The following is a 16,866-nucleotide window of genomic DNA, read 5'->3' as shown; positions in this document are numbered from 1 at the left end:
AAAGGAAGGAAGGAAGGAAAGAAGGGAAGAAGGAAAGAAAGAAGGAAAAAGAAGGAAAGAAGGAAAATGCTGATTAATTTATTTTATGAGGCTAGTATGATCATAACACCAAAACTCTACATTAACATTTTAAGAAAGAAAATTAAAGACTAATCTCTCCATGTAAACATACTACGTCCATAAAACATCAGCAAATTAAACTCAACAGTGGGTTAGAATAACATACCGCAGCAAGTAAATGTTTTTTTCCAGGAACGTAAGAAATGTTTAATTATCAGGAAATGTATTAATGTAATATAAAATATTAACATATTATTGGTAAATTTTATCATATTATTGGGAAAATGCATTAGATAAAATTCAACTAGTATTCCTGATTCAAAATGCTTAGCAAACTATAAATAGATAGTGGGAGCTTCCTTAACACAATAATTTTGATTTACCAAAACCCTAAGCAAATATCACATTTCCAAAACATTTCCATTAAAGTAAGAAACAGAACACATATTCCTAATATCACTGCTTCTATTCAACACTTTATAGAGCTCTTAGTAACGCAATATGACAGGAAAAAGAAATTGAACATTTAAGAATTGGAATGTAAGAGAAAAGCTGTCATTATTTACTGATGATTATATGTCTATGTAAAAAGCCTAAAAGAATTTCTAGTTTAGCCATTAGAACTAATGAGAGTTCAGCAAAGTTGCTGAGTATACGCTAATAATAACCAATAAACAGTGAAATGAAAAACAGATTCTATGCATAAAAGCACAAAAACCTAAGTTATATGAGAAGAAATCTAACAAAATAGGTTCAAGCAAGACCATTATGGTGAAAATTATAAAACATTATTAAAGAACATGAAGGAAGATCTGATTAAGTGAAGGGATATAGTCTGTTAATGGATAGAAACACAATGCTATAAAAAAGTGAATTCTCCCCCAGATTATTTCATAAAGTTAATGTAATTACAAGTAAAATTCAGCAGGGCTTTTGCCAAACTTGACAAACTAATTCTAAAATTCTTATTGAATAGCAAAAGGCCAAAAGGAGCCAGAGAATTAAAGAACAGTGTAGAGAGATTTACCATACCAAATAACAAGAATATTATAAAAGTATGGTAATTAAGGCACTATCATGTTAGCGCAAGAACAGAGAAACAGTCCACTGGATGAAATAAAGATCCTAAAAACAGATTTGATGTAGGCAAAAGATGGCCTTGCAAATTCGTGGGTAAGGATGACTAATTTGTTAAATGGTGCTCGGATAATTGGGTTATCCACACGGAAAAAGAATAAAATAGAGTGAGCGTAAGATACCATCTACAAAAATAAATGCCAAGAAGATTGGAGAGCTAGATATAAAAGGCAAAACTTTAAAACTGTCAGAAAATATAGGATGACCTTGTCATATGCAGGGATTTCTTAAATGACATAAAAGCAGAAAACGTGAAGGAAAATATCAATAAACTACTTTAAAATTAGAAGCTTTTAAAAATAAATGCTACTATAGACACAGTTAAAAGAGAAACTACAAATTGGAAAAAAATATTTGCAATCTATATTGCCCACAGGATGAGAATCCAGAATATTACAATAACAACCAAAACCAAAACCAGAGCTGTCTAAAATCACAACAGCAAAGCAAATAACCCAAGAGAAAGATGGACAGACATACAAATAGGCAAGGCACATGAGGAAATCCCAATAGTTTGTAAGTGAAAAAATGTTTAAATGAGATATTATTTAATCCCCATCAGGCTGACAAAAATTTTAAAAGTCTGGCCATTCCAAATGTTGTGAAGTATATGGAGGAACTCTCATAGCTTGCTACTGAGAATAAAATTGGTATTACCACTTTGCATCATTTCTCATCAGCACTCCCTCCTCTGTGTATAAACATGTATAAAAATGTTAACCGCAGTATTGGTTGTGATTGGGAAACATTGGAAATAATGTCTAATAATGAGGGACACAATAAATAAATTTTACTGATATGTACGGTTGGATATATTATATGAGTCATAATATATGGCTTATGTAAAACTAAGTCATGATGATAGAGGCCAGAATAGTTTTACTTGTTTTTAACCTTTCATTAAAGCTTTGGAGAATATCACCTCTAAGGAAGCATGAGGATTCTTCCCAGGTATTGTGAATACTTTGTATCTTGGATTGGGTGTGGTCACATGGATAGAAACTTACACAGAAGCTCATCAAGCTATACACTTACTTTAGGTACTTTACTGTATGTAACTTATAATGGAATAACTGAAGATAAAAATGGGTTCAGAAATAAATGTTCCAAATTAATTAATATCTGTTTAACTTGGGTTCTGGATTCTTGTATGTCCACATTATCCTTTATATTTTCATATGTTTGAAATATTTTACATAAAAAAATTGATGACAAAGACAACTGCTTTTCCTAACTCGAATCAGCCGCAGTAAAAGAAAGCACTAGAGTCATCGTCTCTGCCCTGTTGCTGACAAGAGATCCCAATATTCTAGGAATCAGTAAGCACTTCGGAGCCACACGTGCTCACAAAGTGATCATTTTGTTGAATCAAAAGCAAAACTTTCGCTTCACTTCTTGACTACATGTAGAATCTAGGCTTTCTTAAGCGAGTGACCAGCAGCATATATTGTTGCTATGATGCTACCAGTGCACAAAGGTCATCCATTCATTTAGGTTTCTCAACTGACGAAGTGGGGAACGCATTGCCAAGGACTTTTCTGACGTGGATCAATAGGTGGTTTGGCATCAATATGGCTATTTGTTCGTAGGTTTCACCTCTGGTTTCAGAAAAGAAAAAGAGACGATACCTTTTCAATGCTGTATTTCAAGTCGACCATATGGAAAGCAAGGTTTTATTCCAGCCAATTCTCTTTCTCTCAAAACGTGGAGGAAAAGTGCCAGCCACTGCTACTCTCGCCACCAGCCACGGTACAGATGTTTGGAAAACGCAAAAACAGAGAAATGAAACAAAAAGAAAACCCTCAAAAATAAGTTTTGCATAAATGAAAAACAGAGTATATAATTATCAGAGCTGCAAAAAGGTCAACACATTTATTTTTCTCCTCATGTTAAACGAAAAGAACCCAAACAAATAAAAACATTGATGTTTTGACTTAATCGGTATTTTGTTGAAACTGACAATTACAAGGACCAACTCAAACATGGTTAAAAGTGGGAATAAAAACCAGACTTCTTTTAATCTGATAAAAGATTTTCTATCTCCAAGAATGTTAGAATATGACCTACTTAAATGAATACTTATTAAAGGAGCAGACCTGTTAAAAAAATATATGTTTTCAGTTGCCAAAATGGGAATGGAAAAAGTGTTTCTTTGAAATCTTGTAAGAGAAAAAAGTTAATTGAAATTATAATCGTTCCTTACAGGGGGCCGGCCCCATGGCTGAGTGGTTAAGTTTGCACACTTTGCTTCAGCAGCCCAGGGTTCACTGGTTTGGATCCTGGGCCTGGACCTGGACCTACACACTACTCATTAAGCCATGATGTGGCAGCGTCCCACATGGAGGAACTAGAACGACTTGCAACAAGGATGCACAACTATATACTGGGGGGTTTGGGGGAGAAAAAAAAAAAGAGGAATATTGGCAACAGATGTTAGCTCAGGCCAATCTTCCTCACCAAAAAAAAAAAAAAAAAAAAAGAAACAGTTCCTTACACAACTCAAATAAAATATAGCTTAGGAAGAAATGTCTCCGAACTGTTGAAATGTCCACCCCTAAGTTGGCTTAGCTAGTACATAGTTCCAGTTATTCCAAAAGCAAATGCCTTATTAGATTTAAGCACATCAATGTAAATTATTCAAATGAGACTGTCTTTGTTTAAAAAAAAATTAAAAAACATAATGGAATTTTTGAAGGAGTATTGCTTAAATTGAAAGTCAGACCTCGACTTAGGCCCAGCTCTGCCACAATCCTGGTGTATGTTCATATTATTAAACATCTTTGGCCTCAGTGTCCATCTGCCTAAAGTTCGAGTGTGATACAAAGTCACAGCCCTGTCATCAAGCCTCTTTCCAGCCCTAAAATTCTACGAATCTAATGCAATTACTCCAGCAGAAGAATTTTTCTTTTCTTCCGTCCTTTCTTGCTTTTTTAAAATAAACAATCAAGTAAGTAAGTAAACATAAATATATATTTTTAAATTTAAATGTTTTATTTCATCATCAACTGATGTGGAAAATGCTTCACTTTCTGGATGAATATATACATACATCTCAGCACAGGATGAGCGAGAGTTAGCAGTGGCACCAAACATTTACTTTACAGCTGTTAGAGCTTACCTCTCAATCCTGACCTCTAAGATAGAAAGCACAGCCTGTATGTAAGTCTGTTCCACTTGCTACTGATAATCAAAATCCTGTCCTAACCCACACAGTAACCCCATAGGCAGACGCTGTCTCATACACACTTCATCTCCTGTATTTACTCTTCAAGGGAGTAAATATACATTAAAAACACACACCCTAGCCTAATCAGCCACCCCTCTGAATAGGAAGTGAGAACCATTTTTTTGTTGCCATTATCTATTCCCCAATGTGTATTTAAACAGAGAGTTTTTATCTTTTTCCTGAATCAAAAATAGCATATCATTTCTTTGCCATTTAAGTTCTATTAAGAAACACAAAATCATTACAGAAATCCTATTAGGAACTTTAAAAAGAAAGAAAAAGTCACGAAAACGCCATTTAAAATTCAAATTGTTCGTTTACATGTTTGCAGTGTCCCCTGAAACCTTCCCTTCCTTTTCCAGGGACAAGATCCTTAACTGTCCTGTGGAGCACAGGACCGGCTCCTCACGCCCTGCCCACCTGGCTTCTGAGCAAACACAGCCCAGGTATAGATTACAGCTTGAGATACTTGGGATGGGAGTAAAGCATTTCATCTGGGAGACAGTACTGTGGTCGATTTGCCAAATCTAAAAGAAAGTTAAGCCCCATCACTACGATGGCAAGAAATTCGGGTTCTCAAGGCTGAACAATGATAATCATTTTTACATAAGACTTTAAAGAAATGAAAGCGCCTGGGGCACCAGCCAGAAAATAAGTCTCAGAATGCAAGTTTTTCATGTCAACATTTGAACCAGATAAGACAGTATCAATGTACCCTTCACGAAGGGTCTTAGAAGAATACAGGGCACCTGACACCATGGTGAAAAAGGGAAGCTCAGCCTTATGAAAAGGCCAGTCTTAGGGCTAGCGCTCCATTGTTCCAAGTGCTGATATGCCAAAGGCACCGGCAGAGGCAGAGCACGCAGAGCAACAGGCGAGGCTCCTGTTACAGGCTCCAGCTTGGGTCTGTATGCTGATAAGCCCAGGATCACCAGCCTGCACACTCAGGGAACACCACGAGTCGGTCCCCCAGGGGAGGAGGGCTCCTCAAACAGAAAGGCAAGAGGCGGCAGTTGCACAGTGTATGAGCACTCTCTGCTGGTAGCTGAGGTTGGAGATTCGCCGGTGGGGTCCCCTAGAAGGGGCTTTCGAAGGTTTCTGTGAGGAGGCTAATGGACATACATCACTTTTCAAGGGGGGACGAGCAGGGTTCTCATCAGATTTAGATAGTTCCAGATGTTCTGCTGAATGAGAAGGAGTTTAAGAGAGGCTACTGATAGGAGGAACTCCAAGAACTGGTAAAAACTTTGTAAAGCTGGTGGACAGTTTTCAATAACTTTTCTAGTTATTAACATTTTATAAAGTATATACAGGCCTGTGTATGCACACGTGAGTGTGGGGTGGAGGGAAGCAGAAGGAAATGAATTTCTGTGCAGCTCTCTTCATCTCAGCAAAGGAATCCTTGGGACAGTCCAACGTGATTGCAACATTTATGTTTCACCAGAAAAGCCCATCTGTAACTCTGATGGAACTGCCTGACACATCCACTAGACCACCGCATCTAAGTCCTAGACTAGTGGTCTTTGTTTATCTGTAGAGGCCTGGGACAACCAAACTGGTATCTTCCCAGTGCTCTGCTCTGTTAGGGTTCTTCTCTATAATAAGATGAAGGTCAAAATGGCAGCCTGCTAAAAGCAGCAGTATTTCAGTAGCAGGAATAACTCGCTTGTCATCAACTTGCTAATGCAATAGTCAAACATTTCTTTGACATGTACAGTATCAGCTAACTTCAGCAGATAAAGGGTCTAGAAGAGGAAGATGCTGCAGATGCTTTAGCTCGGAGGAAGGCTTAGCAGAGCCAAAACGTCAGCAGGGCCTGTTTGTTCCATACTTTCCATCGGGCTCTGTGAAAGAAATGTTAGATTACTGCAATGACAAGTTTGTGACAAGCAAGTCATTTGTGCAACTGGTGCGCTCCTGTTTTTATCTGTTTACCATTCAGACTTGTGAATGCCATTTCAAGCACTTACAGGATTTCTGGCTCCCATTAAGGGGAAATGGTTCCTCCATGTTTAGAATTTTCTGCCTCAAAGAGAATTACTAAGCAATTATTTATCCCTGTGGTCACAATGTCACACAAAAGCACTCTTGAGTTGTTTAGTTGGACTCTGAGTCATGAAATGGAGTCCTGGGGACGGGATAGCTTGGAGCATCAGAAATTTCTTGTCTAGTTTATTGGAATGACTACAAAGAAAGTCTGTGAGAGTCAATAAAATTGTGGCCAGCTTGAAATACCTTGCTCTTTTGCTCTGGGATCATATATCAAGGCCATATGCTTCAAGTCACATAAACTCACTGGTAATGAGTAGGTCCTGAGAAGCCAAGCCTGACTATGTCACAGACACTGACATGTGCTCTAACACATGATAGTTTTGGTGACAAGGACCGTTCTAACTTTTGAGAAGGGAATTTGCGCAGCCTTCTCCCTCGTTCTGTGGGTAACCAGAGGGCCAATCCAAACCCAGAAAACATTTTAAGCTTGTGGTAAAAAGTAATATCATAATCTAAAATTAATACTTAGGATCATCCCCTTTAGGCTGACTTTTTCATAGCAAATGGAGACCCTGGCAGATTTCAGATCCAGAGTTCGAGATTGTCTCATTAGATACTTCATCTGAGATCACTGAGTGACTACTGGTGAGTCATTTTAACCTCCTGGGAGGAGGGTATGCAATAACAATACCTGTTCCCGCTCACCTGACGTGAATGGTCTCAGACTCAGCATTATAAAAGATGAAGAGTGCCTTCAGAACTCAAGAACAGAAACAGTACTTCCTAAAAGTTACGTATTCTTTTCATGACTTAACATTTGTCCATTGTTGGTACTGAATTTATAAATAATCCTAGGTGTACCTCTTAAAGATCATAGAAGCATGAAGTTTTGAAGTGGGGAGACAGACTTTCACAGTATCTGGGGAAGCAGGTCAAAGCTGGAACAGAGATGGAATGTCAAGGACCAGACAGAGAGTAATGAAGTCAAATGAGGCAGAGCTTAGTATGGGTGACTAGAGAACAGAAAAATGGGTAATAGTCCTTGCTGAATAAAAATTTTATTGTTAATAATCATTTGCCAGACACTACATGTGTTACACAACTTACATGTGTAATAAAATCTTTACAACAGCTCTATGGTATATGTATTATCAATTTTTTTTTCAGATGTGGAAACTAAAACTGAGAGAAATTTAAAGACTTAACCATAAATCTACAAGTAGCAGAGATTTGAGACTAGTTTTCCCTTACTCCAAAACCCTCATACTCTTAACCACTGAAGAACTAAACGTCACTTCCACTGCCTCCAGGAGACTTGTCTCTCTAGTTTACTGGAAAACATTTTAATGTGTAAATGTAGATATTTGAGGATTTGATATAAAAAGGCCAGTGAGCCTATTCTGGCTTTAGCTGTGTTGCCATCCTTCTTAGGCCTCTGGGAAAGCTGCGCTTCATCAAGATGTCATTCCTTTTGCCCAGCCCGACCTCTGGGAAGAGGTGAAAGGGATTCTAGCCTGATCACATTTGTCTGTGCTGTGAATACAGGGTGTTTGACCGCATCTCCTCGCGTCCATGCCAACTCCTTTCTCTCTTTTCATATGTATAGGCTTTGGCTCCCCCTAATCTCTGCTCCCATGTCACCTCCAGGGAGCCTCCTTTGTCACTTGCCTGCCATTCTTTTGTGGTGGGGGAAGGGACGGACATCTTTCCTACCATGACAAGGATCACCGAAACAGTCTAAACTTCAAACTTGGCACAGACTGTATACTCTGTTCAGCCTTCTGCCCTTTTTCTCTTTAATGATAGCTGTGCCACGGGTCCCATTTGTTCGTGACTCAGAGCTATGCAAATCAAACTGGTATGCACGACTTCACAGCTACTCTATCTTCAAATGAATCTGTGTCCAAGAGGTGAGAACCTCTGAGTGAGGCATGTCTTCTGACTGTGACGCGTCTGGTGGCTGCTTTCCTTGCGTGGGTGGCAAAGAATAAGCTCAGAGAGATCTGCATTGATGTTCCCTGGTCTGTTTTTACTGTGTGTACAGAGTGGATCACAAGAGGGTTTAGCTCACACAAACCAGTTTTTTTTTCATGATGTTTCTACATTTTTTTACTTCTAGAGGTTGGTTTCCCCAAGCACAGGATTCTTACTTAAAAGCTACTCAAAAAGACACTGTGCATGACGTAGAATCGTAAGATCACAGGGCCATGTGCAAAGAACCTTAAATGACCTGGGGTCAGAGTCTTGATCTGGTGTCGGAGTTCGCCGGTCGTGAGCATTCAGTCTCTGCTGCACACCACCAGGGGCATCGGGCTCCCAACCTCACAGGCAACCTGATGCCGCTTTAGGACCCTGTATTTGTACACAACGTTCTTCCTCATGTTGAACCTTAACTTTTCTTTCCAAAATCCCCCCTATTGCTTCTAATTCTTTCTCATCTCACCTTTCAATCCTGAGAGCTTCAGGGAATTAACAGTTTAATGGATCATTTAACGACAACCCTTGTGCAGACCACACGCCAACGAGGGGTTTAGACTGTCCCGCCTTGTCCCTCTCCCCTTACCCCACATAAGTTAAATTTCCACTCTACCTCTCCAACAACCCTGGGAGACATGAAAGTCAGTCGGTCTACCCAGTTCTTCATTTTCATTTAGATGCAGACGACACATGTGGCAAAGCATTCTTAATCTCTTTGATTTTCTGTCCTCTTCTGCGGAAAATCTTGCTAGACAACCTCAGGCAGATTTGACTGCTATAGCTGTTTATAGGGTGATCATATAATTTATCGTCCAAACAGGTACACTTTTGAGGGTGAAAGTACTACGAATAATTATCCCAAGATCACAGGCATAAACCAGAACTGTTGCAGGCAAACCTATACAGTACTTCGCACAGAGAGAGAGAGAACTCTCTCTCTGCACCGTAGTTATCTGTTTCCAGGTCTGCTTCTCCCACTAGTCTGTGAACACTCTTTAGTGACAGAAACTTATTTACCTGCGTACCTCCAGTTCCAAAAGAGTACTTGGAAAGTAAGAAGAGCTTGTAGATATTTTTTTTTTTCAAATTGAAGATGTCTTTTTCCCTAATTGCCTCCTATGGAGCTCTCCCCTTATTTTATAGCAAATATCACCAACATATATTGGCTTCATACTTTCAGAGACGAATCAACAATCCTTCACTTAGTGCCATAGGAGGGGAATGGTTTGGGTTTAGTGGTTTAGTGGTAAAGGGTTTGACTTAGAATACTGACAGCAACAAGCAGAGAGGGAAATGTGTGTTTTCCACTAAAAGTTTACTGCACTTTTTTACAGACCACTGAACAATATGCTCTAATTTCTTTGTTTATAAGTAAATTTTTTCAGCAGCTGTACCCACAATTTCAAGTTTGTAGTTAATTATTATCAGAAGTCATGGTAACATAGTGTGATGGTTACATATGGGGTCATATGTAACATAAGGTAATATAATGTGATTCCTCAGAATTCTCCACTAAAGCATTGGTGGCACTTCTCTTGCTCTCATCTTGGCCAAGCACATTCAGATGTCCTGGTGACTTTCAGCAGCTTCTGATTAACAATGATTTTAAAAAAGAGAAATGAGAGAAATTCCCGAAAAACATGAACCACCTAAAAAAGTCATTCTTTCCCTTGTCCCTGACACATTTTAGCTCATTCCATGGTCTAAGATGTGAGTCTATCCTGTTTAAGCTAAAGAGCTTCATAGAAGACAATCCTATAACCTCTCTTTCAGTGTTTAGAAGCCTCTCTCTCAAGCCTCATTACCAAACCTAAAGATTTTCTGTTGCAGCATAAGCATATTTCATCACTATGGGGCCTCAGTGAAGAGAGAAAGTCTCATTTCTTACTTCCCATAACTTGTTTAAAAAATGGTATTAGCTCAGTATCTTAACATTTTTTTTTTCAAGATGAAAAAAACCTCAATGTTTTTGACTTTGCCTTAAAGAACTTTTTTCTCAAAATGTTAAATTTAAATTTTATAGGAAGGGTTTTATAACTCTTTCTCTCCAAGATGCTCATATCCAATTTTAGTTGAATTCAGAACAAGCACAATTAAGTGTCTGATCTCTGCTCAGAAGAAATAGTAGAAATGTCTATATTCTGCATGCTTCTTATATATTCCACTATTACAGCTATTTTTAAATTTCAGTTTTATGTTTCACACTCTTGATTAACCTTCTATGCTCTACTTCTAGATGTTATTTTGCCTACAGAACTAGTCCTTCTTTATTTGCAGTCCATCGATGACACTTACCAAACCATCATGGGTAATGGAAAACACAAGACTTGCAAGAAGATTCAAAAGAAACAAAAATATATGTCTTCCCTTGCAGATTCTTAACTTTATGGAGAAAGAAGGCAATCCCACATAAAAGAAGCAATGTCAGTATGCATGTTCAGGTGTGTAGTGTTAGTTTAGCAGTTATTAGCAAATGCAAGTTAATACAGCTACGGATACGAAACTTTATACATAAGTGACGAAGGAGTAGTGGGATTAACTTCCACTTGTGAGGTTTGCTTTCCTACTGAAAAATACTAACATTGACTTTCGTTTAACTACATTTTTAAAATTTTCTGTTTTACTGAGTGTTCCTTTCAAATGACTGTCCTCTCTTGGACGTGGTCGGTTACACCCTGTCTCAAGTTGTTGTTATTTGGACATTGTACATAAAAGCACTGTACTTTTAAAGCAGCATCCCCTGTCCTCAACATCTAAAGTAGTGATTTACAACTGTTCAGAATCTCTGGAGTCCTGTTTTTTTTTTTTTTCTTTTCCCGAGGAAGATTAGCCCTGACCTAATATCTGCCAATCCTCCTCTTTTTGCTGAGGAAGGCTGGCCCTGAGCTAACATCCGCGCCCATCTTCCTCTACTTTATATGTGGGACGCCTGCCACAGCATGGCCTGCCAAGCAGTGCCATGTCTGCACCCGAGATCCAAACCAGCGAACCCTGGGCCGCCAAAGCGGAACGTGCAAACTTAACCGCTGTGCCACCGGGCCGGCCCCTGGTGTCCTGTTGTTAATGTGATTTTGCATCACTCTTCCCTGCCTACTCCTTCTTAAAATAAAATTTTAAATTGAAATTGATTTTGTTTTGAGATTTTGAAATGCTGCTACCAACAGGTTAGAATACACTGGATTTGTTAATATTGGAAAACGTGTCTAGATAATTAAAGTAATCAAAAACTAGAATCCAGGATGGACCCCAATGGTATCTCATTTCTACATTTCTCCATATTGACTCTGCTCCTCTAATAATTGTCTCCTGAGAATTCTGAAGTGCTTGGCAACAAATAAATAGGTTGGAAATCTTTTTTTTTGTTTTTTGATCATTTGAGAGAAAATTAAAAGCTCTGCTGATTCAGTGGAGTCCGATCATAACTCCAGCTTAGTCTTAGTTCACCAGAGCTCTCATTGGGCCAAGAAAGAAGATAAAGTATTGGCACGGCATCGTGTTAGTTATTACCTAGTGTCCTAGTATCATCCAAGGATTGCCAAATCAGTTTTACTGGGCCTTTCCCGGGATATTTCATGGCAGCAGGTTAGAGTTCCATGTCTATAATTTGTAGATAGAAGTATTAAAATGGACGTATTCAGGGGCAGTTTCCCCAATACTGACTTTTACCTTTTTTCAAATTGAGGATGTCTTAACACTGAGTCTCATTTTGGCAGAGAAGAGACAATGAAGATGAGTGTGAAAGCAGCACCGCCCACAAACTGGTGAGCTGAGCCAGAGCATGGCCGCAGCCTCCCGGCGCTCAGTCACAGAGCACCACTCATGAAGAGTCTGCATTTCTCTACTGAGCTTATTTTTAAATTGCACTGAATACAAACATAATGTTGTTAATAAGCAGCTCATTTATTAAATTTATGGAGAACTTTCCTCTAAAATACTTAGTTCAATCTATTCTTTTGTCCAATCTACTCTTTATTTTTGACCAGGCTATTGTTTTTATGGAATTTTATTCTATAAATATCTGTATTATACATTTTCTATCTGCCTAATCTATTCTTATACCTACTCAAACCATTCTACTCCCAGCATATAATTCCAAGAGATTCACATATATAACTCAACATTCATTGCTTCTGGGCACATAAGTGGTCACTGGGCCCACGAGTGCTAGTTAAGCAGGTAGTTTCCAGGCTACTCTTAAATGAGTAGAAACCGAAAAGTAGTGCTTCATAATTACTGGGGAAAAGGGGACTTTGATTATGGAGAAGGGTGTAGTTATTTCAAACGCGCATTTCTTCAAAAAGAACAAAGGTAATGGCCCCTATTCTGGTGTGTGTACCTCATAAATTCAGTTTCAGCTTTCTTTTTAAAAAAGTAGATCTTGAGGTGAGTACTAAAAAGTCCTCCTTTTGTAGTAATAGCACCTTTTACATGGGGTCCTTTTGAGTTAAAAGTTGGCAAGTGGACTTTTTAGGAAGGCAGAGGTAGTAATCATTATAAAATCATTCAATCATTCATAAACTAAAAATAAGAATGACAGTTTATTGGCCAAAATGTAGAGGGGGACAAATTTCTGAATAAAGGTGTCTCTGTGACTAGGACATAACAGAACTGGAACTAGATGGCCCATTTGCCACTTGTGCCTTTTGGGATGGGGGTGTGGGTTTCTGGGTGGTTTCCATCACTGAGGCATCACAGAGGCATCAACAAAACTCATCTCCATAATAATAGCAGATTGCCGGGAGCCGCCCACCAGTCCTCTAAACCTCTACCCAAGGACACGGTCCGGGAGAGAGATGAGGGAACACATGGCGGACCCTCAGAAGATGGCGATCGGCCGCTCCTGATCCTACCCATGCTACTAATCTTAGCAATATTGCTCCTGCTGTTCTTTTTCTGTACATGGGGTTATTTTGGGGAAAATCTCTCCAAGCAGGGGAAAGAAGCTGATGTAACCTGGCCTTCTAGGGAAGGTTTAGGGAACAGCAGCCTGAAGGGAAAAAACGTTCTGACCCCTCCTGGAAAGGCGGAAAAGGAGCTTGGACAGCCCTCAAGGAGGAAGCCTTCTAATAATCAGCCTCAAAGGAGAACATTCCCTCCTCAGGTCCTTCTAGGAGGTAGAGATTATCCTAGGCCTGTTAGGACAGGAGGTAAATGGTGGCACCCACCCAGGAGCAGAGGCATGCAAAAACTACCCCTTCCTAAGGCAACTCATGATCCTGATAAAGTTGCAGAAAAATACCGTAATATATTGACATAGAGGAACTGGGATTATGATGAGGATTGGGAACCCTATAAAATAGTTAATGGTAAAAGAGAAACCCCAAGCACTGTGCCTGTGTGGCTTTCGATCAGATGGAGCTGGGGGCCTGTGTGTACTTGGTCCCCTTATACTTTGCAATACTTCTGCTTTTGTTATTGCAGGAATAAACACAGAGGCTTAGGGCCATTCGACCCATGGGGAACTGAGTCGAGACGTTGCACCCCGTTTTGCAATCAGTCTTAGACATCTAGACGCCTAGAGGACATATAGAAAAGGTCAATATCTATATTTAATAAAGGTTGCTTGCTTCTCATAGACATACTGTGCTAATATTATAACAAGATATGCTTATGTACCCATTTTGTTTGCCAAAATTATGTACTGAGACAATTCCATGAAATCATAAGCACGTGACCTGGACCCTATATAAGTGCTTGAATGTTTTGAATAAATCAGACCTGGAAACCTCACTTCCAGTCTCACTGCCTCTCATTCTCTGACACCGTCCATCCCTCAGGAAACTTGGACTCTGCTGGAGCTGGACACCGGCAGCAGATTTTACTTTATGTTAAGATAGACCTTTTAAATAACCCCTTCAAGTGTTTTGATTTTAAGCCATGCAGAGGGGCAGCTATTTCTTTTCTGGCTGGGGTAGGCAAGGCTGAAGAGTCAATATATGTGCTTTCCCTGCTGAGGAGAGACCAGGCATACTCCCTCAGCACTTTTGTCCTGCCGTTCTCATTTCTCTCATTTCACTCTGGGATTAGGAGACAAAATGTACACTAGAGAAGAAAGACTTGAGGAAGTTGCTAGGATTTCTAAGGAAGAAGAACCCAAATCTCGCCTGCTTTAGGCAAGAGAACATTTTAGTATTAATGAAAAGAGATGGTTAAATTCTAGCCCATCAAGTTTCAAATACAGTTCCAAGGTGTGTCTAAAGTGATCCAAAAGAAAACAAAATTCTTCCTGTCCTTAGCTATAAATTCTGCAGGCTGATTCTATGTTCTCATCTCATTCCAGTTTCTTCCTCTGCCCCAGAAAGGATTAGTGTCTAACATTAAACAAACTGTATACAATAAAGAACAGAGATGATGTATACTTATAAAATTTTGAATCCAGAGCAAGAGGAGGGTAAGTTCTTAGCCCAGCAGATGAGTCTTACTGACAGCAATAGAGACGTGTTTTTAATCCACCCATGGAAGGTGCTGAAAATGTTCTCTATTATATCTTGAGATGAATTTTTGGTTGTATAAAAATCTTGTGGTTAATGTGGCATATTGTTTTTTTTTCTCTCTTCCCTGGGACCACAAAAACAGAGCTAAGTATAGACAGAGGCAGGAGAGCATGTTTATTTCTTCCTTAGAAGCTGTGCATGTTACCATATTCTATTGTAAATGAATTAGAAAGAAAAATACCAAATCTCTTGACACAGGCCATGTTACAAATCCATGTGCACCTATGCTTTCCTTTTGCCTACTCTCTCAATCCTTGTGCTCATTTTTTCTTTTTTGAATGAGCCCTGCCCTTACATTACCAGATGATTTCTGGTGGGTGGAGCCCTTTTGACCTCCCTTTGTCCATTCATGCTGTCTGCTTCAACACAACATTTCCAAGAGGACTTCTTCCTACCAAAGATGATGACTGATTGGACTTAAAGAAAAAGGTGACTTCTGTATTATGACAAAAAACCTGGAGGCAGAATTTATAGCTGGTCAAATGAACTTTCAGCCCTACAAATGACTCATTTTATGAGACAAATAAATATGTTTATTTCCCTTTCTGAGGTAGCACTAAAGGCCCTAGACGTCCTGAGTTTGTCTTCAGTTGTATGGAAACTGCATCAATGCTGGTCACTGGGCATTTCTTTTCTCGGTCCCAACAAGAGCCACTTTAAAATCTCCTATGGTGTACAGCAGATTCCAGCAGCTCACAGGAAAGCAAGTATTAAAATGTTAGAGACCTGAATTGAAAATCCAGACTGGGAAAGATCTGTGAGTGAGAGGATGCTTGGGTGAGTTCATTCAACTAAGGAGTTATCGCTGGTGCACTGGGTCCAAGGAAGAGGTTATTAATGATTCCATCAAGGGGCATTAAGGGTTCCAGGACAGTCTCTCTGATATCTGGATACCTGGATTATTTGATCTGAGCATGACCTAAAGCTTGGCAAATCCTTCCATTCTTAACCTAGGTTGGATGCAGATCTCCAAGCTATGACTGGTATCTGGTAAGTTCTCATTTTCCCTGTTCTTTTCTTTTAAAGTTCAGATTCCTGGCGTATTGTCACTACAAGTTATGGCCAAAGTTATGGGTTGAGAGCACACAGCAGTTCAGTAACTAAGACGGTGCACTAATATTAGTCTCTCTTACAAACCTTGAAAGGCCAATGTTATTATCTGGGGCAGCTCATGGGAAAGTTGACATAATAATGGTTTAATGATTCGATTTATAAATGGGCCATTTCATTGACATAGGAGGGAGGACAACTGAGAAATGTTTGAAAAGATAAATAGTTTTTTTTTTCATAGAACAATCTTATCTCCCCAACCCACTAATATTTCTTTTTTATGTACCTAAATTTCCATCACACTAGGGGCTCATACATACACTATGGAGACTTCACCTAGAGAGTCTCAACATATTATATTTCTACCATAAAAGAGCAATAACAATTTTGGTCCAAATATAACCTAAGCAAAAAGAAACACCCAGAATATAATGAAAAAAGTGTTGCTTGTGTATTTGGCTATATACTACAAAACCCACCAAATCAAGATCGTATAATGATGCCACTTACTTCAGTTTCATAATAGTATGTTTTGTAGATTCCTATTTTTGTATATAAGGGAAAAATGACATCATATAAACAAAGCAGACAAACAGAAAGGTGCAGAGGGTGAATGCACAATGGCCATATACTGTCTACAAAGTGTTGCCAGTTGCAAAAGGATTTGACATGCTAATATCCATTCATTCGGACTCGTTACTGAGACACTAAGAGCCTGATGGCTGGCAGGCACTGCATTTAAGTGCGGTTACTGAGGCCCCCAAATATTGACAGAGTGCCAGATTCTAAGAAACTATTGATGTACACAGCCGGCCACAGCTCCAGACACCTCTCAGACAGAGTCTTTAAATGTCACAGATAAATGAATTTTCATGAAACCAGGAAAGAGAAATGAAGAGCAAGAAGAGAGAAAGAACACAGAATGAGAGG

The 16,866-nt window shown here is 39.1% G+C and overlaps 1 protein-coding gene across 48 annotated transcripts in view; it reads right to left on the bottom strand.

Annotated features, from left to right (window-relative positions):
* Positions 1–16,866, bottom strand: part of ZBTB20 (zinc finger and BTB domain containing 20) — a 746,634-nt gene that overhangs the window by 220,493 nt on the left and 509,275 nt on the right. For 25 of the 48 annotated variants that reach the window (XM_070243773.1, XM_070243799.1, XM_070243765.1 and 22 more), the window contains one exon: positions 2,826–2,925. The exons of the other annotated variants lie outside the window; for them this stretch is intronic. The gene's annotated coding sequence lies outside the window, so the exon portion shown is untranslated. The remainder of the gene's footprint in view (positions 1–2,825; positions 2,926–16,866) is intronic. 48 annotated transcript variants of the gene reach the window in all.

This window comes from Equus caballus, chromosome 19, assembly GCF_041296265.1.
Source record: "Equus caballus isolate H_3958 breed thoroughbred chromosome 19, TB-T2T, whole genome shotgun sequence".
In the NCBI taxonomy this organism is placed as follows: Eukaryota; Metazoa; Chordata; class Mammalia; order Perissodactyla; family Equidae; genus Equus; species Equus caballus.
Note: the sequence above shows the minus strand (reverse complement) of the source record. Positions and strands in the feature narration are given on the sequence as shown.